Source organism: Oryctolagus cuniculus, chromosome 8 (genome assembly GCF_051225735.1).
Source record: "Oryctolagus cuniculus isolate XC-2025 breed Fujian yellow rabbit chromosome 8, ASM5122573v1, whole genome shotgun sequence".
NCBI lineage: Eukaryota > Metazoa > Chordata > Mammalia > Lagomorpha > Leporidae > Oryctolagus > Oryctolagus cuniculus.
In genome coordinates this window covers 1,879,935-1,906,513 of record NC_142874.1, presented here as the reverse complement: position 1 = coordinate 1,906,513, position 26,579 = coordinate 1,879,935, and the positions used below count along the sequence as shown (strand labels likewise).

Sequence of the window (26,579 nt, the reverse complement as noted above, 5' to 3'; positions counted from 1 at the left end):
AACCATTCAAAAAGCAGAGTGATGGCTTTAATTCTCAGAGGTGAATGGACAACCACATCTATGAATTCTGCCTTGAAAAATAAGCTTCCTTCTGCTCTAGGAATCTGATGTAGGTTTGGGCTAAAATGAGAAACACAGAGACCAGCTGGGTCTGTTAGGTGAGAAGAAAGGAAGCTTGATTTCCAGTTGTTACTTTGTAGCATGTTAGTTTTGAGAGGATTTCATTTTCCACTTCTACTTGAAGAAATGGAAAGGTAGAACCAGTGCCAGCCTAACACACAGCAGCTTTAGCCACTGATGACATCACAGCTTGCTACCCAAAAGTGGCAGCCAAAATAAACTCAACAAATGAGAACCAAAATAAAACAGAAGAATCTAACATAACACCAACAGTTGTTCAGCAGATATCACCAAGATTGTGACACACAAGTCACCAGGATAAAGGGTGGGGCTGGCTTTGTGGCACAGTGGATTAAGCCACCACCAAATAAAATGCTGGGATCCAATATGTGTGTCCACCCTTTAAAATAGATTGATTTATTTGAAAGTCAGAGTTTTGGGGGCCAGTGCTGTGGCACAGCTGGTGGAAGCCCTGGGCTGCATCCCATATGGTCCCTGGTTCAGGTCTTGGCTGCTCCACTTCCAATCCAGCTGCCTGCTAATGTGCTTTGGAAAGTGGCACAGTATGGCCCAAGTCCTTGGCCATATATCCATATGGAGATGTGGAAAAAGCTACTGGCTCCTGGCTTCAGATCAGCTCAGATCTGGCCACTGTGGTCATTTGGGAAGTGAATCAGCAGACTGAAGACCTCTCTATCTGTCTCTATCTCTATCAGTAACTCTGTCAAATAAATAAAATAAATCTTAAAAAAAAGTCAGAGTTATAGAGAGGAGGGAGAGTCAGATGGAATGCCATTGTGGATTAGCAGGTAAAGCTGCTGCCTGCAATGCTGGTATCCCATATAGGCACCAGTTCATGTCCTGGCTGTTCCACTTCTGATCCAGCTCTCTTCTAATGGCCCTGAAAAAGTAGAAGATGGCCCAATACCTGGGTCCTTGCCACCCAAGTGTGAGACCTGAATGAAGCTCTTGGTGCCTGGCTTGGGCCTGGCCCAGTCTTGGCCATTGCAGCCATCTAGGGAGTAGACCAGCAGATGGAAAATCTCTTTCTCATTCTCTCCCTTTCTCTATCTTTGCCTTGCAAATAAATAAATGCTAAGAGAGAGAGAGAGAGAGAGAGAGAGAGAGATCTGCCATCTGCCATGGCTGCCATGGCCAGGGCTGAAGCACACAGAAACCAGGAGCCAGGCACTTCATCTGGGTCTCCCACATGGGTTACAATGGCCCAAACACTTGAGTCATCCTCTGCTGCTTTTCTCAGGCCATCAGCAGGGAGCTAGGTTAGAAGTGGAGCAACTGGGACATGAACTACTGCCCATGTGGGAAGCTGGCATTGCAGATGGTGGCTTTCCCCATTGTGCCACAATGCCAGCCCCATGAGTGCCAGTTTGAGTCACAGCTGTTCCACTTCTGATCCAGCTCCCTGATAACACAACTGGGGAAGCAGAAAAAGATGGCACAAGTACTTGGGTCCTTGCACCAACATGGGACACTTGGTTGGACTTCCAGGCTGGGCCAGGAGTATTCATTGCAGTCTCTTGAGTGAACCAGCAGATACAAGATCCCCATCCTTCTGTCTGCCTCTTTCTCTGTAACTCTGCTTTAAGATAAAAATTTTTAAATCTTAATAAAATAAAGAGAAAGGGTGAGAGAGTAGCCACAGTAAAGTAACAGAGCAAAGCTACAGTTGTGCTGTCCCTCAGCAGCCTTCTGTCTTAAGTAGGAAGTCTCCGGCTTGTAGACACTGACATAAAAGACACATTCACAACACATTTCAAAGCAAGAGATGAGAGGTTTACAAGGCATATTGATTTTATGATGACTTGTCATTCATTAGGTACACTGGGTATAGATATACGCCTTTTGTGCAGCCAAGTTAACCCAGGGTCTAATTCAAAGAGACGTACTGAGGGAGATGTGCTGCCAAGGGAGAGAGCTGCAATGTCCCATTGCTCTTGTACCATCATAAAGGGAAGGAAAAGGGCTACTCATGTCCATGGTGATAAGGAGGACAGAGCACAAACATTTCAGAAGGGGGGAGCAAATTTCAAATATAGTTATTTTAAGAAAATAAAAGGAAGTAAATTTCAGAATATAATGTGGGGTAGAAACACACCATCAGTTCGTCAATTCTCACAGGGATCCAGGAAAACTGCCCTGCCTACCCACAGACCAAATGTTTCAAAACACATTTTCTGATTAAATTCAGAAGATTACAGGAATCAGTATGCTGGGTGTTCAAATGCCAAATTAAGTTTTAGTTTCCACTATGGGCACATGTAGCCCAATCACTCAGATCATGAGAAAAAGTTTTCCATAAGAAGGAATATGAAATATTCAGTCACACAGAATAACTGTGCTTAGTGCTCAAAGTGAATCCCAGGATAAGCACCCAGAAAACCTGTTAGGTCTTGGGGCCAGCACAGTGGTATAGCATGTAAAAAATTATTTATTTATTTAAAAGGCAGAGTTACAGAGAGGCAGAGACACAGATAGTGGTCTTCCATGCACTGATTCACTCTGAAAATGGCTGCAATAGTCAGAGCTGGATTTATCTGAAGCCAGGAGCCAGAAGCTTCTGTCAGGTCTCCCATGTGGGTGCAGAACCCAAGAACTTGGGCCATCTTCCACTGCTTTCCCAGGCCATGGCAGAAAGCTGGATCTCAAACAAGCACCCATATGGGATGACAGCACTGTAGGTGGCAGCCTCACCTGCCATGCCACAGTGCAAGTCCTCAAAATAAACCTATTTTAAAAAGCATTTTAAATGAGGGATGGGAGAGAGTTTGTTTATCCAAAGCAAGGATAACATAAGATAACTACTACACAGAAGAAGCTCCTGGCTCCTGGCTTTGGATCGGCACAGCTCCAAACACTGTAGCCAATTGGGGAGTGAACCAGCAGATGGAAGACTTCTCTCTCTCTGCCTCTCCTTCTCTCTGTGTGTAACTCTGACTTTCAAGTAAAATAAATAAATCTTTAAAAAAAATAACTACTAGTACTCATTAACTTCAAAAATATAGAAATTTAATGAAACTCAAAATATAACCAAAATCATCATCTACTACACATTATAATCTTTATTTTGAGAGTCATATTAGAAAAAAATTAACCCCTCCCCCATTGAAAAAATGCACATGGGACTGGTATAGTAAGTTCAGCAGGCCCTGGCAGTGCCAGCACCCCACATGGGCACTGGTTCAAGACCTGGCTGCTCCATTTCCAATATAGCTCCCTACTAATTCAACTGGGAAAGCAGAGGATGATGGCCCAAGTGTTTGGGCCCCTGAAATCAAGTGTGAGAACCAGAAGAAGCTCCTAGCTCCTGGGTTCACCTGGCCCAGCCCAAGTCATTGTGGCCATTTGAGGAGTGAACCAATGGATGGAGAACCTCTCTTTCAATCTCTCTGTAAATCTGCCTTTCAAGTAAATAAAATGAATCTAAAAGAAAATACACTGTATACAATGTAGTATTTTGGTTAATCCCTCATACAAGGAAAGCTCAGATAAACTGTAGAGGAATCCTCCTGGCTTGATGCAGTTCAGAAGGGGGATTGCTTCTGTCACCCTATGCTAGACATGAATGAGAGTCATTAATGGGAAGATGAATGGACACATCAGACTGCTTCCTCACATGGCACCTTTTCTTAAAGCCATCACTGCTGCATTACCAGATTATGTCTCTCGTATGAAACATATCTCTCCTAAAAACTTTAAAGAACTTGCCAGAAACTTATTGCAGAGCAGGGAATGATGTGCCAAGGACAGTGAGTTAGCCTGAGTAGTCCAGGAATCCTGTTCTTGGCTGTTTTCAAGTTCGTATTAATGTACGCACAACATAGTTGCTGAGAAAGTGTCTTACAGTTGTTTCCTGGGTGTGAAGCAGCTCTTTTCAGCAGAAACACATAACTGCTTGTCCACTCGCAAGCACTGTGATAGGGAGTACCTGCGAGAAAAGCTCAAAAATGCACTGGGTTTCAGAGGAAGATGTTACCCGAACAACCTCTATCCAGGATTCCCTTTCTATTCTTAATTCCTAGATAACCTTACTATGCTAAATGAGTTTCACAGATTAGTAATCTGGTGACAACAGGACTCTAACAGAATCTATGAATCACTCAGTTAATCAAGTGATAACTTCATTATGCTGAAAGTTAGTCTATAGCAATAGTTTTTAGGGCCACATTTCTCTTTTTTTAAAAGATGTTTTATTTATTTATTTGAGAGGTAGAAATACAGATAACAAGACAGACAGAAAGGTCTTCCTTCTGCTGGTTCACTCCCCAGTTGGTCAAAATGTCCAGAAGAACTGCACTGATCTAAAGCCAGGAGCCAGGAGCTTCTTCTGGGTCTCCCACATGGAGACCTCCCACATGCCTTCCCAGGCCATAGCAGAGATGGATCAGAGGAGGAGCAGCTGGGACTCAAATGGGTGCCCATATGGGACGCTGGCACCACAGGCAGAGGATTAACATACTGAGTCACAGTGCCAGTCCAAAGCCACATCTTTTACTCTACTGTGTATAGTAGAAGTATACTATACTGTGTATAGTAAAAGTATAGTATACTATCTCTGTGGGGGGAGGGGAGCATATTTTCTCTTTTCTTCTTTACCCCTCTTCACATGAATACCTTATATAAAGGCTTCCATAGGCCACAGTCATTATGAAAATCTGTCACTAATATCCTCCCATGTTGAAAATGGCATGGGGTTAAACACAGAACTCAGAATAAGAAATTTGAAGCTGGTGTTGTGGCTGAGCAGGTAAAACCATAAGGGTGCTGGTTTGAGACCTGGCTGCTCCACTTTCTGATCCAAATCTCTGCTATGGCCTGGGAAAACAGTGGAAGATGGCCCAAGTGCTTGGTCCCCTGCATCTGTGTGGGAGACTTGGAAGAAGTTCCTGGCTCCTGACTCCCATGCAGTTCTGGCCACTGTGACCAGTGAACCAGCTGGGAGTGAACCAGCAGATGTGCCTTTGCCTCTGTAACTCAGCCTTTCAAATAAATAAATAAAAAAAATTTAAAAGTAACTGACCCTCTTAATTAAAACCATATGGATTATAAGATAATCAGCTTGATGGAGCATTGAGTGACTGTAAAGAACTAGAAGAGAAAAACTGATACTTTTCTGTATTTATGTTTTCGTAGCTCTCTACTATGAGAATCCAGATTGAAGTAGCTCATTATTAACTCACACGGTAGACTTGCATTAATTTCAGTTCACTTATCACTTTGCAAAGGGATTAGCAGCAGGTAATAAAAGTTCACATCCCTAATAACATGAGAAGAAAGAAGGGTTGAGGACAGAAATCGAAAAGTAGGAAAATAAATCAGCTATGTTTCCATGGCCTCAAGCTCCAGATTGAAAAAGTCTGTTAATTAAACACGGAGGAGCGATCAATCCACAAAGCTACTGCACAAGCTTCACGTGCTGCTGGGAAAGTCAGCCAAACACATAGTGCCCCAACTGTCAAATGTGTCCACAGGGTCCAGCATGGGGACCAGGAGCCAGATCCTACACTGATCTTCCATCTCCACCTCTCCACTGCCTCGGGCTCCGGCTGAGGGCCACCGAGCCTCGCCCAGCTGGAACTACCAGCGGATATAGCCGGAGGCCCAGCCAGAAGGCATTCTCTGACCCACCCAAAGTGGGAACTGGGCTTATTTAAATCTAGGGAATGGGACTCCTTCCTTCAGCGTGCTCTCAACTGCCCTGCTTGTGCCGTTCCTCATCCAGTGTACTTTAAGGAGAATTTGAGCGAGGCAGCCCGTGGGACTGGCCGAGTGTCGGGAGACTGGGAAGCGGCGGTGGGAGACACAACACCTGGGCTCCAGCCTTTACGCTGCCGGAGAAGCTCCCAGGATCACTGAGAAGCAAGTGATCAATGTCTGGGAGCCACCACCCACCATCGCACCCACCCCTCTCCCACACATGCATAGATGCCCCTCCTGTTCTCCATACTTGCCGTGGAAAATCTCGGGAGCACGTCCCCTTTCTTCAGGACACCTGGAGAGCAAAGCGGAGAGTGTGGGACAGGAGAAGTCGCTGGAACTTGGGGCCCACGGTGGCAGATGCAGAGGCACAGAAGCAGCGGGCGGCAGGTCTGGGGTGTGTGCTCCCCAACTGCCTGCAATTGCACTTGCAGAGCAAGACTCCCCAGGGAATGTGGGAGAAGGAGCAGCACGGCCTCTCGGGGACTTCTCTGATCAGTAAATGAACTTCCTCTGTTCCCAGCCCTGAGCCACAGGGAAAGGCACGCATGCGCACGTTCTCCCACAAGCACACGCACAGGTGTTCAGAGCGGGAAGACGTTAAGCACCGGGTGACTCTGGGAAATGGAGTCCAGGCCAGGGCATTCCTGGATAGACTTACTGACCACTCCTAGGGCTTCACTATGCGGTGGGTGGAGACAGGCTGGGAACCAGAGGTCATTTGCTTTTGTTTACATCCCTCCTTCCCTTCCTTCCCACCCCAAATCTCAAGGGTCAGGTTCTGTTCTTCCTTTCTTGAACAAAATCTTAAGAAGTGACAGCCACTGCTGCTGAGTCCCAATCACGGTTCCCTCACACACGCTGTTTCCCTCAGGAAAATCCCCTGCTACTTTATTCCTGGACAGCTTCTCTCAAGTAATGAATGACAACAATTTCAATGTAACTCAGCACAGGTGTACATGGCATAGTTTAACATCTACATTTGAGAATACAATTTTTATTTGTGTCTTGTTGATGTTTATTTTTCTTTTCAAATTATCTTACACCACCCTCTAATTCACCAAGTACAAAAAAAAAAAAAAAAAAAGGAGAACTGCATACTGGACTAACGTTGCCAAGTATCTCCTAGGGGGCCAGATTAGTAGAGTAAATGCCTTACTTTGTAACATTTATACCTTAGATTAATTCTGGAGGCAGTATATCAATTTACAAAGAGAAAGCTTAGGTGGAGTTTAGAATTGAATTTGCTCATGGAAATATGGCCAAAAAGTCTATGTTAAAGGCCAACCAAAGTGAAATATAGGCATTTGGATCTGGCTGAAGAATCCATAAGAGTATTTTAGGCATGTAAAGCCAACACTCTGGCAAAAAAAAAAAAAAAAAAAAAAAAAAACACCCTAAATGAAAGATCTCTTCAAGTGAGATCCCAGTGGAAAGAATGGGTCATCAAAGAAGTAGCTCCCTTTCTCTGAAGGGAGGAGAGAACTTCCACTTTGACTACGACCTTGTCTAAATATGATCAGAGTTGCTGAACTCAAAATGCTTCCATAGCCTTGACAACTCATGAATAGATCCTAGGGTGATTACTGATGCCATAAACAAGAGTGTCAATTTGTTAAGGCAATAACAGGAGTCACTGTGTACTTACTGCTCATGTAGGATCTCTGTCCTTAATGTGTTGTCCAATGTGAATTAATGCTATAACTAGTACTCAAACAGTATTTTTCACTTTGTGTTTGTGTGGGTGCAAACTGTTGAAATCTTTACTTTATATATGCTAAATTGATCTTCTGTATATAAAGATAATTGACAATGAATCTTGATGTGAATTGAAGGGGAGAGGGAGCGGGAGAGGGGAGGGTTGCAGTTGGGAGGGAAGTTATAGGGGGGAAAGCCATTGTAATCCATAAACCGTACTTTGGAAATTTATATTTATTAAATAAAAGTTAAAAAAAAGAGAAATATTTCAGGACCAGCACTCTAGCATAGTGAGCTAAGCCTCCGCCTTCAGCATGGACATTCTATATGGGTGCTGGTTCAAGTCCCTGCTGCTCCAGTTCCAATCCAGCTTTCTGCTCTAGCCTGGGAAAGCAGTAGAAGATGCCCAAATGCCTGGGACCCTGCATCCACATTGGAGTCCCAGAACTTCCTGGCTTCTGGCTTTGGATCAGCTTAACTATGGCCATTGCAGCCATTTGGGGAGTGAACCAGTGGATGGAAGACTTCTTTCTCTGTGCCTCTCATGTAACTCTGCCTTTCAAATTAAAAAAATAAATTTTTAAAAAAGGAAATACTTCTTTTATCTTGGGGCTCAGTTTCTAAAACCCCAGATTTCTCATCTTTAAAATGAAAAATGAGGGAGAGGAAGAGTATCTCCAATGCTAATCTTCACTGTAGAGAAATACATAGGATTATAACTTATCTAAAAAAGAAAGGAGATTCAAAGTTGCTATTGCTGTATGGTTATTTTTCTCATATTTAATATCAAGATAGCATGTAAATATTATGCATTCTTAGGTATATGTGTGGTGTTTGATTTTTAAGATTTTAAGTAGAAATGTAAATGGAAGCAGGATGACATGGAGTTCTGTTTGTGATTACTTTTGTCAGTTATAATTCATGGGATTAAAATTGCTGGATTAGGAATGCTTAAATGTATCCATTCATTTCACACTAATGTTTACTATATCAGGCAATATTATTTGTGTAGACTGCTTTTTCTTGCCAGATTGAAAGTTCAGGAGGGCAAGAAACATGTTTCCTTTGAGATTAAAACTCAGCATCTTGATAGAGTCATTCTTTTAGTTGAATGAATAAATGAGGATATCAAAATTAAACAAATATAATTTCTGATCCCCAAGAACTACCTAGTTGAAGAGATAATGAAATAGATATCTATTTGATAACTGCCACAATTAGATGAATATATAATTTGTTGCTCAGAGACAAATTTGATAATAAAAGAGACATATTAATAACACAGGGTTGAAATGTATAAACAGAAATCACCCAAGGCCAAGTAGGTTAAATGTTCACCCTAGCTTTCTAAGGCATCCCATTCACTATTTAGTAAGCATTTACTGAGCATTCTTTTGTGTGGTGTGTTGAAAGAACTACCAGCCACATGATTTTCCTAGATATTGGAGGAAGAGTACTTGAGCAATCAGAAAAAGTTGGGATGAACTAAGGGGCTTTTGACACAAAGGTAAGAAAAACAAAATGCAGAGAGGTCAATTAAAAAGTATATCAGAGAGAGTGGCAAGATGGCGGAATAGGAAGGAAGCACACTGATAGTCTGGGGAGAAACAGTTTAATAAAAGTGGAGATACTGCAGGTTCAAGGAAGAGTAGGGGAAGAAACAGCAGAGGAAACTCTTTTGGAACTAGTGATTCACAGTGGACCTGCATGGAGAGCGTGGGAGCCCACAGTTTGGGACACCAGCAGCAGACTCAACACACCAGCGCTGGAACGCGAGGTGAGCCGAACCTCAATAGCCCGAGACACCGGCAGGCAAGCGGAAAGAGGAGACTAGAGGGAATGACCCCAGGGGGAAAAGTTCACCAGACTAACTAGAAGAGAGAGAGAGAAAAAAAAAAGTGACCAATATGGACACGGGTTTCTCTTGGCGCACCTCTCAAAGGCGAGCAAGACAAAGAGCAGGTGCCATCTTGGACATACGTCATAAGCAGAGCAACCTCAGGTCTGCACCGGCCCTGAGCCTAGCAGAAAAACCTGACTCTGGGGGGGGGGTAAATTAACAGGAGATTAGGACCTAGTGAATTTGTGGTGCTACTGAACTGAGACTGTGAAAAAAGAGATGGTGGAGGAAAGAACACAGAATTCATGTGAGTACTCTCCAGAGACGCTACAATTCTGTAACCTTGGCAACCCAATGGGAGACTGCAGGAGAATTAGAGACCACACTGAGGGCAGGACAGATTCCCTGTGTGGTCCTTGGGAAAGAGCTTCTGATCTCTGGCACCTGTGGGTATATCATATGCCTGCTAACTACCTCCAACTTCGCTCAGCTGTGCAGAATTACTTCCCTTTTGAATCAAAGAAAGAAAGAAAGAAAGAAAGAAAGAAAGAAAGAGAGATCTACCACGCCTAACCTGGGAGTGTCACCTTTAGCACACCATTAACCCTGAGGAACCAAAGAGAGCTCTCAGGCCACACCCATCTCAAGCCCTAAGGCTCCATCAAAAACAGTCCACTTAATCTAGAGTCATAGTATAACAAGAAAAAAACACCACAGTGAAGAAACCAAAGAATATCTCCAATATGCCCAAAAACAAATACAAAAACCAAGGTAATAAGAACAAGGAAGACACTATGATACCCCCAAATGAAAAAGACACCCCAATTCAAGATTATGAAGATGATGAGATAGAATAAATGCAAGAAGCAGATCTCAAAAAATTGATAAGAACATTAAGAAGTTCTCAAAAACAAATTCTTGAAGTACAGAAATCCTTAATGGACAAGATAGAAAATCTCTCTTGTGAAAATGAAATATTAAGGAGGAATCAAAGTGAAATGAAACAACTAGTAGAACATGAAACTGTGATAGTGATGAGAAATCATAATGAAATGAAGAATTCAATAGATCAAATGACAAACACATTAGAGAGTCTTAAAAACAGAATGGGTGAAGCAGAAGAGAGAATATTGGACTTAGAAGACAGAGAACAGGAAAGGATACAGTCAGACCAAGGAAAAGAAGAGGAAATTAGAAATCTAAAACATATTGTGGGGAATCTTCAGGATACTATTAAAAAGTGCAACATTTGGGTTCTAGGAGTTCCTGAAGGCATGGAGAGGGAGAAAGGATTAGAATGCCTTTTATACTGAGATAATAGCAGAAAATTTCCCAGATTTGGAGAAGGACAGAGACATCCTAGTACAGGAAGCTCATAGAACCCCTAGTAAACATGATCCTCACCATGACATGTTATAATTAAACGCACCACAGTGAAACATAAAGAAAAGGTCCTAAAATGTGCAAGAGAGAAACGTCAGATTACTCTCAGAGGATCTCCAATCAGACTCACAGCTAACTTCTCATCAGAAACCCTACAAGCTAGGAGGGAATGGCGAGATATAGCCCAGGTAATAAGAGAGAAAAATGGCCAGCCCAGAATATTATATCCTGCAAAGCTCTCATTTGTGAATGAAGGTGAAATAAAGACCTTTCACAGCAAAAAGAAATTGAAAGAATTTGTTGCCACTCATCCGGCCCTGCAAAAGATGCTTAAAGATATGTTGCACACAGAAACACAGAAACACGGTCATCAATATGAAAGAAGGTAAAGGAAGGAAACCTCACAGCAAAAGATCACAGGGAATTCAAAGCATATAGTAGAACATATCTTTGGCAAATGGCAGGGCAAAGTTACCACTTATTAGTCACATTGATCGTTAATGGCCTGAACTGTCCAGTTAAAAGACACTGATTGGCTGATTGGGTTAAGGAACAAAACCCATCTATTTGCTGCTTACAAGAAACACATCTTTGCAACGAAGATGCATACAGAATGGAAGTGAAAGGCTGGAAAAATATATACCATGCCAACAGAAATGAAAAAAGAGCAGGCGTAGCCATCTTAATATCAGACAACATAATCTTTAACACAAAAACGGTTAAGAGAGACAAAGAGGGACACTATATAATGATTAAGGGGTCAATTTAACAGGAATATATAACAATTATCAATGTATATGCACCTAACTACAGGGCACCGGTTTATTTAAAAGATTTGTTAAGGGACGTAAAGGGAGACTTAGACCCCAATACAATAGTACTGGGGGACTTCAATACTCCACTCTCTGAAATAGACAGATCAACAGGACAGAAGATCAACAAGGATACAGTAGATTTAAATGACACTATAGCCCAAATGGATCTAACAGATATCTACAGAACTTTTCATCCTACACATAAAGTGTTTACATTCTTCTTAGCAGTACAGGGAACCTTCTCTAGGATTGACCACATACTAGGCCATAAAGCAAGTCTCAGCAAATTCAAAAGAATTAGAATCATACCATGCAGCTTCTCAGACCATAAAGGAATGAAGTTGGAAATTAGCAACTCAGGAATCCCTAGAGCATACGCGAACACATGGAGATTGAACAACATGCTCCTGAGTGAACAATGGGTCATAAAAGAAATTAAAAGAGAAATCAAAAATTTTCTGGAAGTAAATGAGGGTAACAGCACAACATACCAAATTTATGGGACGCAGTAAAAGCAGTGTTAAGAGGGAAGTTTATAGCAATAGGTGCCTACATCAAGAAATTGGAAAGGCACCAAACAGATGAGCTTTCAATGCATCTCAAGGATCTAGAAAATCTGCAGCAAACCAGACCCAAATCTAGTAGAAGAGAAATAGTTAAAATCAGAGAAGAAATCAACAGGATTGAATAAAAAAAATTACAAAAAATCAGCCAAGCGAAGAGCTGGTTTTTTGAAAAAAGAAACAAAATTGACACCCCATTGGCCCAACTAACTAAAAAAAAGAAAAGACGCAAATCTATAAAATCGGAGATGAGAAAGGAAACATAAAACAGACACCACAGAAATAGAAAGAATCATCAGAAATTACTACAAGGACTTGTATGTCAGCAAACAGGGAAACCTATCAGAAATGGATAGATTCCTGGACACTTGCAACTTACCTATATTGAACCAGGAAGACAAAGAAAACCTAAACAGACCCATAACTGAGACAGAAATTGAAACAGTAATAAACGCCCTCCCAACAAGGAAAAGCCCAGGACCAGATGGATTCACTGCTGAATTCTACCAGACATTGAAAGAAGAACTAACTCCAATTCTTCTCAAACTATTCAGAACAATCAAAAAAGAGGGAATCCTCCCAAATTCTCTCTATGAAGACATCATCACCTTAATTCCTAATCCAGAAAAAGATGCAGCATTGAAAGAGAATTAGAGACCAATATCCCTGATGAACATAGACGCAAAAATCCTCAATAAAATTCTGGCCAATAGAATGCAACAACACATCAGAAAGATCATCCACCCAGACCAAGTTGGATTTATCCCTCACATGCAGGGATAAATGCATGTAGACACATGCAGGTAGATTTCTGAATGTGAGCCATTCTAACTGGGGTGAGGTGGAACCTCATTGTGGTTTTGATTTGCATTTCCCTGATTACTAGTGATCTTGAACATTTTTTCATGTGTCTGTTGGTCATTTGGATTTCCTCTTTTGAAAAATGTCTATTGAGGTCCTTGGCCAATCTCTTAAGTGGGTTGTTTGTTTTGATGTTGTGGAGTTTCTTGATTTCTTTGTAGATTCTGGTTATCAACCTTTTATCTGTTGCATAGTTTGCAAATATATTTTCCCATTCTGTTGGTTGCCTCTTCACTTTCCTGACTGTTTCTTTTGCAGTACAGAAACTTCTCAATTTGATGCAATCCCTAATGTTAATTTTGGCTTTGACTGCCTGTGCTTCTGGGGTGTTTTCCAAGAAGTCATTGCCGGTACCTATATCTTGCAGGGTTTTTCCAATGCTCTCTAATAATTTGATGGTGTCAGGTCATAGATTTAAGTCTTTAATCCGTGTTGAGTGGATTTTTGTGTAAGGTGTAAGGTAGGGGTCTTGCTTCATGATTCTGCATGTGGAAATCCAATTTTCCCAGCACCATTTATTCAATAGACTGTCCTTGCTCCAGGAATTGCTTTTGGATCCTTGATCAAATATGAGTTGGCTGTAGATGTTTGGATTGATTTCTGGTGTTTCTATTCTGTTCCATTGGTCTATCCACCTGTTTCTGTACCAGTACCATGCTGTTTTGATTACAACTGCCTGTAATATGTCCTGAAATCTGGTATTGTGATGCCTCCAGCTTTGTTTTTGTTGTACAAGATTGCTTTAGCTATTCGAGGTCTCCTGTGTCTCCATATGGATTTCGGCATCATTTTTTCCAGATCTGAGAAGAAGGTCTTTGGTATCTTGATTGGGATTGCATTGAATCTATAAATTGCTTTTGGGAGAGTGGACATTTTGATGATGTTGATTCTTCCAATCCATGAGCATGGAAGATTTTTCCATTTTTTGGTATCCTCTTCTATGTCTTTCTTTAAGATTTTGTAATTCTCATCGTAGAGATCTTTAACGTCCTTGGTTAAGTTTATTCCAAGGTATTTGATTGTTTTTGTAGCTATTGTGAATGGGATTGATCTTAGCAGTTCTTTCTCAGCCATGGCATTGCTTGTGTATACAAAGGCTGTTGATTTTTGTGCATTGATTTTATATCCTGCCACTTTGCCAAGCTCCTCTATGAGTTCCAATAGTCTCTTAGTGGAGTTCTTTGGATCCCCTAAGTAAAGAATCATATCGTCTGCAAAGAGGGATAGTTTGACTTCTTCCTTCTCAATTTGTATTCCTTTAATTTCTTTTTCTTGTCTGATGGCTCTGGCTGAAACTTCCAGAAGTATTTTAAATAGCAGTGGTGAGAGTGGGCATCCCTGTCTGGTGCCAGATCTCAGTGGAAATGCTTCCAACTTTTCCCCATTCAATAGGATGCTGGCTGTGGGCTTTTCATAAATTGCTTTGATTATATTGAGGAATGTTCCTTCTATACCCAATTTGCTTAGAGTTTTCATCATGAAAGGGTGTTGAATCTTATCGAATGCTTTCTCTGCATCTATTGAGATAATCATATGGTTTTTCTTCTGCAGTCTGTTAATATGGTGAATCACATTGATTGATTTGCGAATGTTGAACCATCCTTGCATACCAGGGATAAATCCCACTTGGTCTGGGTGGATGATTTTCCAGATGTGTTGTGTTCTATTGGCGAGAATTTTATTGAGGATTTTTGCGTCTATGTTCATCAGGGATATTGGTCTATAATTTTCTTTCAGTGCTGCATCTTTCTCTGGCTTAGGGATTAAGGTGATGCTGGCTTCCTGAAGCCTCTCTAACTATCACACTGCCACCACCTTGCTGTATCCTTACATGACATTTTTCTGTCCATTTATATTCCTTTTTATAGGATCATAGTTCGTTTGAATCCGCGCTTCACAATTATAATATCATTTGATGTTATTTACATGCTTAGAGGTCTTTCTGAAAATAGTATCACAGGATGGTTAGAAATATATGAAATAAATTTTAGATAGTTGCTTTGGGCCATATACACAAACACACACTATCATGAAAATGATGGGTGTATATAGATAAAATCAACATAACCATACATAGGTGGTGAATTGGCTAATGGCAACATGTAAGCAAAGAATGATATGATGAATGTGTTTGTTATCCAACTTGTAGTTTCTAACATATGAATGCTGAAGTATAAGAAGTAAAGCAATATGATAACTATGTTTTGTAATCCTACAGAACAGCCAAAATGGGAATGTTGATCAAATACATTGAATATTTTAAAGTAGTGTACCTCAAAACTAGTTCTTAGGAAAGATGCACTCCAAAAGTATATATCCAACAATAATGAAACACAATTTTTAATTAATGTTCTTATTTTCTCAAAATTATCCTCTATTTTCCACATAGTGAAAAATTGTTCATTTTCTGCTCTTTAAAAACATATATAATATTTCAAATATCTTCAAACTTATCATCAGGTATATCTTCTCAACACATGCAATATTACCATTTTAGTGAACATGGGAGTGAGCATTACAGGATTTAAAATAAATGTGTATTGGGGCCGGTGGCCTGATTCACTTGGTTAATCCTCTGCCTGCAGTGCCATATACCCATATGGGTGCCGGGTTCTAGTCCTGGTTGCTCCTCTTCCAGTCCAGCTCTCTGCTGGAGCCCAGGAAGTCAGTGGAGGATGGCCCAAGTCCTTGGGCCCCTGCCCCCACATGGGGGACCAGGAGGAAGCACCTGGCTCCTTCAGATTTGTGCAGTGTGCTTGCTGTACTGGCCATTTGGGCAGTGAACCAACAGAAGGAAGACCTTTCTCTCCATCTCTCTCTCACTGTCTAAACCATCTTTCAAATAAATAAAATAAAAATTAAAACTTTTTAAGAAGTGTGTATTATAACATATTCTTAGTATCTTCAAAGCCTCCAAGTCACATAAATAATCAGTTGGGCTATTTATGGGAGATATTTGACCAAGTTTAATTCTTTTTAACTAACATGCCATTATCATGTGACAATTAGAAATATAATTACTTCTCAGATTATGTAAGCATTAATTTGTATGTCTTCTAGAAAAAAAAAATTGGCATCACAGTTTGAGTAGCTAAATGGGCCTTCACTGAAATAGAGTTTATAAAATTATTTTTAAATGCTTACCAATTTAAAAGCCAGAGTGACAATGAGAGAGCAGGAAAGACACACACAAAGCTCTCTATTCACCAATTTACACCCATAATGACTCCAGTGGCCTAGGCTTGGGCAGGCCAATGTCAGGAGACAAGAACATCATCTGTATGAGAGAACCAAATGCTTTTGCCAATGTCTTTCAGGGTTTCCCCAATGTTCTCTTTTAAGTTGTTCATGTCTGTTTGTTTTACATTGTGATATAGCAGCTTTATCAGGTTTTTTATTAAAATGGAGAAATAAATATGTGATAGGGTAAAATTGCCATGATTATAAGACATTAGATTTATCAAAACTTATAGCAAATTTGTTTCCAGTCTTTGTGATGCTATAACATTGATGTATTTGTTACCTGAGTCAGATTGGAACTTAGAGTCTTCTAAATCATTGTGGGATACGAAACTTGAAATTGTCTTTATTGGTCTTATATATGATACTGTGCATTGGGTTTAATACCAACTTGGAAATAAACACAGTATTTTTTTAAAGATTTATTTTTCATTTATTTGAAAGAGTTACAGAGAGAGGTAGAGACAGAGAGAGAGAGAGCTTCCATCCACTCGTTCACTCCTCAGATGGCCACAATGGCCAGAACTGGGCTGATCCAAAGCCAGAAACCAGGAACTTCTTCCTGGTCTCCCACACGGGTTCAGGGGCCCAAGGCCTTGGACCATCTTCTACTGCTATCCCAGGCCATAGCAGAGAGCCTGATTGGAAGAAGAGCATCCAGGACTAGAACCCGGTGCCCATATGGGATGCTGGCACTTCAGGCCAGGGTTTAACCCACTGAGCCACAGCGCCGGCCCCATACACATAGATTTTTGCAGTGGAAAGTGTTGACTAGTGCTAAAAAACAAATTACTGAATTTTTTTTGTGTGAATTGCTACAATTGTGTGGGTCCTAATAACATTTTGGAGGCTGAATGAGATTCATGGGCAGGACCAGGAATATGTAGAGAACAGAATCTGCTACAGGTTCTTGTTTTATTTTTGTTGCTTTTTAAAATAGGGTTATTTGGTTTATTTTCAAGTCAGAGTCACAAAGATAAAGGAAGGCGAGAGAGAATGAATATGAGAATCTTCTATCATCTGGTTCACTCCCCAAGTACTCACAATTGCCAGGGTTGAGCAAGGTGAAAGCCAAGAGACAGGAGGTTCATCTAGGTCTCCCACTCAAGGCTTTGGGCTGTCTTCCCTTGAAATCCCTGGCAATTAGAAGAAATTTGGATTGGAAATGGAGTTGCTGGGTTGCTGGGACTCAAACCATGATCCGTATGAGATTCCAGCATTGCAGCTGTTGGCTTAACCTGTTAAGCCACAAAGCCGGCTCCCATGGCAGGTCCTTAAACAGCTCTGCACATATTTCTCTCAGCCTGTCTATAGATTCATGTTGTCTTGCAGACTTTCCAAAGGTACATCATACAGCAAATCATTGCATTGTTTATTTTCACTTTATGCTACTCAAAGTAGTTTCAATTAAATTATTCATTAATAATATAAAGTATAGTCAATGACAAAATTATTTTCTAGTTTTTCCATACATGAATAGTTTTCCAAATAAAAATAAATTATATATTTGACAGAAAAACACAGAGAAATTGAGGCTAAGAAAGACAAAAGCAGGGACAGCATTGTGGCATAATTGATTAACCCACTACCTACAATGCTGACATTCCACATTTAGGCCAGTTCAAGATCTGTCTGCTTCACTTCAAATTCAAATCCCTGCTAATGCACCTTGGGAAGCAGAAGAAGATGTCCCAAGTGTTTGGGTCACTGACACCCACTTAGGATACTATGATGATGCTCCTTGCTCCTGACTTCTGTGTGACCCAGCCCTGACAATTGAGGCTATCTGGGGAGTTAACCATTGGATAAAAGATATCTCTCTCTCCTTTCTCTCTTTCTCTCTTTCTCTCTCTCTCTTTCTTTCTCTCTCTCTCTTTCTTTCTTTTCTTTCTTTCTTTCTTTCTTTCTTTCTTTCTTTCTTTCTTTCTTTCTTTCTTTCTTTCTTTCTTTCTTTCTTTCTTTCTTTTCTTTCTTTCTTTCTTTCTTTTTCTTTCTTCTTTCTGTTCCCCCACTCTCTCTCTCAAGACTGCCTTTCTAAATAAATGAAATAAATCTTAAAAAAGGAAAAATAAAAGAATAAAATTACTTATAAACTGATTCATTCCCCCCAAATACCTACAGTAGCCCAGGCAGACACAAGGCTGAAGCTAAGAGGCAGGCCTATCTATGGTTCTATATTCCAAAATGAGTGGAAAAGCCCAATTACTTGAATCATCATGAATACCTCACATCTGTATCAACAAAAGCCTGGAATCAGGAATGAAAGCCAGGGGTCAAATTAGGTACTTTGAAGCAGAAATACAGGATTTTAACTGGTTTTAAACTTAAATGCCTGCCTTCAATTTTTTTCTCAACTACTGTACCTATTCTCCTAAAAATTTCTATCATGAGTTCCATGATGATTTCTTGTCATTCTTCTTGTATTATTCTACTTTCTTCTTAACATAACCCGTCCAAATATTCCATACATTCTCCCATTTATCCCATCCTATAGTTCTTCTTTACAGATCTGACACTATGGGTTATGATACCTGTAATTCCCCCCTAGGTAGCCTCTCCCACAGCCTTGTGAACATAGTTGCTATTCCGTGTTGAATACTTCTGTATAGTTATCCAATCCGCATTTCAGGCTGCACACCTCTAAAATGAAATACATATGATTAATTTCTGAATTTACATGTATAAGCTATGAGCTAGATTTTGCTAAATCATCAAAACGGGGTTTTCTCTAGTTTCCTTCTACTTTCTCATGTCTAAATTCATCTGGTTTCAATCCTGCTACTTTGTTTTGTTTTGTTTTTATTTTTTTGCTGTTAAATATTTATTGTACTATCTGAAACCTGTAAGAAGAGTAAGAAAACATATGTATCATTGTATTCATAGAATTGTCTACAAACTACATTAGATCTGTTCTCTTGATATTTGTAAAACAGAATGTAATTAATATAATTTTCATTTTAAAAAGGAGAAATGTCACTTTTGACAAACTTCTGAAAATATGTATTAGCTCAGCGCTGAGCTTTTATTTCTTCCTGAGATGGAGTGACAGGCCTAGGAGTCAGTGGAGAAAAGCAGTCAGTATTTAGGAGGTCCATGTGAACCAGAGTCAAAGAAAGATTCATAAATAAAGGATACATAGAATGCGATTCTGATAAATTTTATTTGTGTTGAACATTGTCCTGATGACTAATATGCCTCTTCAGTGGTGAGTCTGTGTCACAAGAGCTTAAGTTGTCAGTTGGGATGCCCACATACCATATCAGAGTTCTTGATTTGATCCCCACTACTCTTGCTTTCCTCCACTTCCTGCTAATGTACATCCTGGGAGGCAGCAGATGATGGCTAAAATATTTGAATCCCTTCCTCCCAAATGGGTGACTGAATCAAGTTGAAGTATACTTGCCTAATTTTGGATGAAATGCTTTTTGGATAATGAATTGGAAGGTGGAAGATTTTCTCTCTGCCTTTTAGTCAAAATGAAAACAATAATAATTTTGAAAATTATGCCTCTGACATCACCTGAATTCCAAATAGATTGTGTGTGTTTAAGTCCTAAATCTGCTTCCAATTCCAGCTTTCTGCTAATCCAGACTCTAGGAGACAGTAGGTGATAACTCATTTTTTGAGTCTCGGTCAACAACCAAGAGACCCAGATTGAATTTTAGGCATCTAGAATAAAGCTGGCCCAACCTTGGCTGTTTGTAGGCATTTGGAGAGTAAACAAGCTGATGGAATTTCTATGTCTCTGCATGCATCTATCATAGCAAAAGATTATGGATGAGCACTCTGGTTTGTAGTTTGTTAAAATCAAATATTTTATATGATAAAATGTATAACATACCATTTGACATTTTAAAAATGTACATTTTGTGGTTATTTAGTACATTCTTTTGCTTTAATCAACACCATCCATCTAAATATTTTTTTTTATTTTCCCCAGGTAAAACTTTGTGTGCCTCAAAACATTAAATCTCTGTCCCCCTCCAGTCACTTCGTTATTTTATAACTCTATGAATATGTCTCATCTGTTAACCTCATATAAAGTAAATCACAAATATTTGTCACTATGTAATGGCATATTTTATGTAGCAGTATTCCTTCACAGTTACTCTGTACTTCAAGATTTTTTTAGTAAAGTTTTCTAAAAATTCATAGTGTGTTGATATGTTTTGCATATGATTTGTTGGGAACGATTCCCTATTTGAGGCATTAAAAAGGTGGAAATTTAATCTTTCAATGGTGTTCAGATTTAGATCCTTTGAGAGGTGAGTAGGATTAGATGAAGACATCAGGTTGGGTTCCTCAGGATTGCTTAGATTCTGACACCTTTAAAAGAAGTCAGAGACTATTAGAGCAATCCCATATTCCCTGTTTCCTTCTTTGTGATGCCCAACACTGTCTCTAAGCTTTCTGAGAAGATGAATGGCTTCTGCAGGCCTTAAGTGCTGTTAGCCATATTATTCACATTGTTTAACAAATACAAGAGTAATCACAAGAGTAATTCATGATAATTTCTCTTTCTCTAATATTGTGTGCACTTTTTTTATAATGGACATTGCAATGGATATGAAATGGTATTACACTCTGTCATTTGCATTCACCAAATGATAAGTAATGTTGAGAATCTTGTGTGGTATTAGCCATTTGGATATATTCTTTGTAGAAATGTCTATTTCTTTCTTCATTTTAGAATAAGTATTTACTACTTTTTATTTGCAGGATTTTCTTATGTAGCATATATTGCTAATAGTAATCTTCTGGGCAATACAGTTACCAAATATTTTTCCATCAAATTGGTGTTCTTTTCACTCTTTTGTGAGTCTTTCATATAGAAAAATTTTCAATTTTGTAGTTTCTCTTAACATTTGTTGCCCATGTTATTTTAAATTCATAAGCATATCTTTATACCATAAAATATGAACTGTTGTTTATTTAGAAACCAACGCACATTAAATTTAGGGTGCATCATGACTGAACTATCCTTTGACTCTGTGACTTTTTCATTGTTCCTAACAATGCTAAATTCTCTGGGATAAGTTCCTAGGGCCAGCTCATATCAAAAGTGCCATAGATCCCATCTCAAAGGTCGGATTGGAGAGAATCTTTGATGACTATACCTCTATCTAAAATACCATTATGGTACAATTTGTTGAATTTATTTTATAATTTTTCTTGTTATTTTCTTCTCTAACAGATTATTTAAGAATATAACTACCTCATTTTTAAATATTGAAGACTATTTTTGTTTCTTTTAAAAATAATTTCTAAATTGGTCAAAGAGATTACTTTATGGCTTTAATCTTTTTCAAAAATATTGTGGCTTTCATGTTATCTCTTGAAACATTCTTTAAATAGATTTATTTATTTATTACATAGAGAGAGCGATAGAGTACTCCCAACCACTGGTTGACTTCCCAGATCGCTTCACTGACCAAGGCTGTGCCAATCTGAAGCTAGGAGCCAGGTGTTTTTCATTTCTTCATGTGGCTATCAGAGGCTGAAGCAGTTGTGCCACCTTCTTCAGCTTTTCACAGGCCATTAGCAGAGAGCTGGATCAAAGTGGACACCTGATGCATGAACCTGTGTCTGTATGGGATGCAGGTGATGCATATAGTGGTTTCACTCACTGTGCAAAAGTACCAACCTCATGGTTTTAGTATTGATTTATGGCTTAGCGTGTGTTCTATCTGGGTTCTATAGAGTGATGTACAAACATTAGTTAATTATACTGTCATTTATGTTTATAATTGATCATTATCAATTTGTTTTATTAATTACTATAAAATGAATATAAATGGTCTTACACTATTTGTAACTTTTTTAGTTCCCATTTAGTTCTATGGACTTTGTTTCTTGTCCTTTGAGCCTTTGTTTTTAGGTTCATTAACATTGATTATATCAATCTGATGTATAATCTAAGCTGTGTAGCCAACTCTGCATGGGTATCTTTTCCCATCTTTTCACTTTCAGTCTGTTTTTGTCTTACTTTTTAAATGTGCCACTTTCAGAAAGCATACAGAAATCTTCTGGTTCTTTAATCAAATTTGACAGCTACTGCCCATTCAATTCTGAGGTAATTATTAATATAATTGAAATAATTTCTGTCATTTGATGACTTATTTTCTGTTCCTCTGTTTCTCATTTATTACCTTAGCTTTGTTTCATTAAAGATTTTTAATGATTATTAACCAATTATATTATTTATTCATTGGGATACAAATAAAGAAAGTTTCCCTCAATTGGTTTACTTTCCAAATGTGGGCAATTGATGGGTCTGGACCTGACTGGAGCCAAAGGCTGGTAGTTCATTCCAAGACTTTCTCACAGGTGGCTGAGCCCTGGTTTCTTGAGCCATCACCACTGCCTACCACTGTCTGTGCATGCAGGAAGCTTGTGTCGAGTCAGAGATGGGAATCAAATTTAGGTACTTCAGTATAGTACACAGGGATCTTAACTAATTCCCTAAGAGCTATGCTAAAAGTGTTTTCCCACAAAATATTTAAATATGTCATAGTGGTTCTGCTATAGGATGCTTAACTCAATGTCATAGACTAAATGTGTTCTCCCCCAAATCCATATGAAGACAGTAAACCCCAAATGCTTGTATTTGGGATAGAACCCTAAAATGAGTAGTTAAATTTAATTGAGGCCCTATATGTGGGTTCCAATTCAATTCTAGTGATATATTTAAGAGTGACACAGGGATGGGAGCACAGGAAGAAAAGGCTATGTGAGGACATAGTGAGAAGTTTACCATCCAAGAACAGAAAAAAATGCCACAGAAAAAACTAAACCTGTAATTAGCTCTTAAACTTTCTTTCTGAGGAATTACAAGAAAATAAGTATCTGTTTAAAATGCTCTATCTATGGCATTGTGTTGTAGCACCTTTGGCAAACAAATGCACTGCATTTTTTGCATTAATTTCCTTTGATTTACAAATAATTATGTACTTGAATTTGTTACTTATTGATGTTTGCATTTACAATATGAATAACACACATGGCACTGTTTCGTATACATTATTGGGATATTTCAATTGAATAGTTCTGTTTATGACTGCTATACACTGTACTATTTTTATCCCTTTTTCAAATAATGACTCATATGACCCAATATATGAATGTTTCACATGGTGTTATAAATCTTGCTTCAAATATTCATATACCTTGAATAAAATAATAGAATAAGAATGCTTGAAGTTCTTTGTATTATCCTACACACATGATTACCCTTTTTAATGATCACAATCCTTTCCTGTAAATCAGGAGTGGAGGACATCTGACAGTCATTTGTCTGGACTTGCCAATAAAAATTTAATGCAGTAAATCTATATCAGATTAATTTTTAATTTGATACCATTATATGCCCTTCAAATGTTATAAATCCAAATGGCCCTCACATAAAAGAGGTTCCCCACCATGCAATTCCAAATATTAAGCTTGCATCATTTTCCTTCAGCCTGGAGGAGTTATTTGATCATTCTATAGCTTAAGTCTGCAATGATTATGAAGCTATTTTATTGTTCTGAAAATGTCTTTTACCTGAATCATATATTAATATATATTTATTTGAAATTCTATATAACAAAGAGATCTTTTAAATGCTGGTTCATTCCACACATACTTGTAACTGATGGAGCAAGAACAGGGTAAATTCAGGAGACTGGACTCCAATCTGGATCTCCAATCTAGGACCCAGGTACTTGAGCCATGATATATGGCCTTTTGGAGACAGCATTGATACGAAAGTAAAATTGATGCATAGGCAAGCACCTTGATAATGGATGTGAGTATACCAAGTAATAGCTTGATCCAATGTACTCAAAATCCTGCACCTGTTCATGTAATAATTTATAATAGTACCCACAGGATACTCTCTTTCACTACATTGAATATGTATTCCCATTGTTTCTGTGGGCAAGCCAGCCATCAAATGTATATGATTTTGACTACATATGTCATAAGCTATTGGGCCTTTCACTATTTAAGTTCTTCTTATTCTTTTATTTTATTTATTTATTTATTTATTTATTTTGCATTTGGATCCCTTCAGTTTGTTATTTGCCTAGAGTAGTTTTCTAGCTATGTATTCTGATATGCTGATTAGGGGTTTATTGAGAATTTTGAATCTCTAAATTTATGTCTCGTAATTTTTACATCTTTTCATTTTTTTTTTCCACAGGCAGAGTTAGACAGTGAGAGAGAGGGAGAGAGACAGAGAGAAAGGTCTTCCTTTTCCATTGGTTCACCCCCTAAATGGCCACTACAGCCGGCGTGCTGTGGCCAGTGTGCTGTGCTGATCCAAAGCCAGGAGCCAGGTGCTTGCTCCTGGTTTTCCATGTGGGTGCAGAGCCCAAGCACTTGACCATCCTCCACTGCCTTCCTGGGCCACAGCAGAGAGCTGGACTGGAAGAGGAGCCACTGGGACAGAATCTGGTGCCCCAACCGGGACTAGAACCCAGGGTGCCGGCTCCACAGATGGAGGATTAGCCTAGTGAGCCAAACACCGGCCTCTTATTTTCTTTTGCTTTGAAAAATTTAGATACCCCCAAAGTTTTGATTATTCTGATATTAAGGACATCCTCACATTTTTAACATGCCTCTCAGGTTCAGGTATTAATTCAGAAAAGACTTCAAACTCACATTCCAGTTTATTACTGAAAAGAATCCACAAAAAGAGTTAAATAGTGAGCTGCATTTCGCAAAGACTGATCTATCTAGCTTGACATTCTAGTTGTTTTCCCTTAGTGAACTGGCTCTTTTGTTACCTAGTTCTCCCCAATCACAATGCTTGGCAATGCACACAGGAGGTTGAGAGCCAGTGAACCTCATTTGAATCTGTATTAGCATCCTTTATAGCATTTTGTCTCATAGAGGTGATTGAGGAGCCATTTATTGTTGTCTTTTTCTGCAGATTATTCAGAGTGAGCAGGTACCACAAAAACAAGTACCTGCCACCATAAATCACATTATAAAAGTACACACAATGTGGCTTAAAGTTGTGATGTAAATGAAGACATTGATTTCCAGTGAGACTTTCTAAGTATTGTGAGAACTATCCTGGCTTGGGGTCAGCTCAGCTCTGGCTTTTGGGGTCATTTGGGGAGTGAACCAGTGGATGGAGGACTTCTTTCTCTCTCAGTCTCTACCTCTCTCTGTAACTATGCCTTTCAAATAAATAAAAATCTTTAAAAAATTTGGAACGAATGATTTTAATTTGAACAATTGCAGCCTGAATGAAAAGTTTTGTTTTGTTTTGTTTTAGCATTTTAATGCAGCTAAATTACAGGGAACTTCTACTTTTACACACCTATAAAGAATTATAACTCTATGCACCCTAGTTTTCAGACCCAGCCATAGGATAATTCTGCCTACTTTGTGAGTCAATTGAGCAACTCAAATTTATCTTTAAAAGGCTGAAAGATAAAAATAGTTCTTGCTTTTGACATACACTTCTCTCTTAATAGAGACTAGGCTGCTGCACATTCCAGCTGATATTCTTTTCCTACTTCTACTTTCTTTGGGTACTATCTATTGAAAGGAAAAAGCTTTCTACCATAATGTGAAAAAAATCTTAATATGTAACAGGAAGTTGCTCTTAAAAACTTACCCATTGCTTTGAACTACTTAACCCAGGCATTTCCAACACCCTCAGAAGTTTCACAGTTCTTTATATTCACTTGCTAAAAGGGTAATTGACAACTGATTAACTCTAGAATACCTGCTGGTAGGGAGTTACCTATGACAAAGCCGAATATATACAGTGACTAATAAAACCTGCTGCACTAACATTAATAGCAGTGAGATCATACAAACACATATCAGAAGGATTTATGATCAAACTAGACAGTTCCACAATCTTGATAAGGGAGCACCCTTCACTTCCACCATCTGGGAATTTGTGAAAATGATCTGCCTTCTCTTACAGTGTTCTTACCCTTGATCTATTTTTGCCCAATTGTACTTTTCCTAATGGTGAAATCTGCTTCTTCCAGAATTCAATATTTTAATGTAGAATGATGGTAATGTGGGAATTCTATCCATTGTCAATGACTAGTGGCAAACCTCTAGCTCCTCAAATGAAATTTGTCAAAGAATTAACAAGAAATTTTAATTCCAGGCCTAGGCAGAGACCAAAAACTGACACAGCTTAAAGTTACAGAAGACTGACATTCCTCCCTTGAACTCCCTTAAAAACTAAGGGTTCTGAACATTTTCTGTGTGTGTCTGTTGGCCATTTGGATTTCCTCTTTTGAAAAATGTCTATTGAGGTCCTTGGCCCATCTCTTAAGTGGGTTGTTTGTTTTGTTGTTGTGGAGTTTCTTGATTTCTTTGTAGACTCTG

At 39.0% G+C, this 26,579-nt stretch overlaps 2 protein-coding genes across 2 annotated transcripts in view; one reads left to right on the top strand and one right to left on the bottom strand.

The window, feature by feature from the left end:
* LOC149124790 (uncharacterized) overlaps nucleotides 1-6,481 on the bottom strand; it is a 51,941-nt gene extending 45,460 nt beyond the window's left edge. The window contains 1 exon segment of the mRNA XM_089301821.1: nucleotides 6,090-6,481. The gene's annotated coding sequence lies outside the window, so the exon portion shown is untranslated.
* Nucleotides 1-26,579, top strand: part of LOC103345491 (zinc finger protein 717) — a 554,757-nt gene that overhangs the window by 301,435 nt on the left and 226,743 nt on the right. The window lies entirely within an intron of this gene.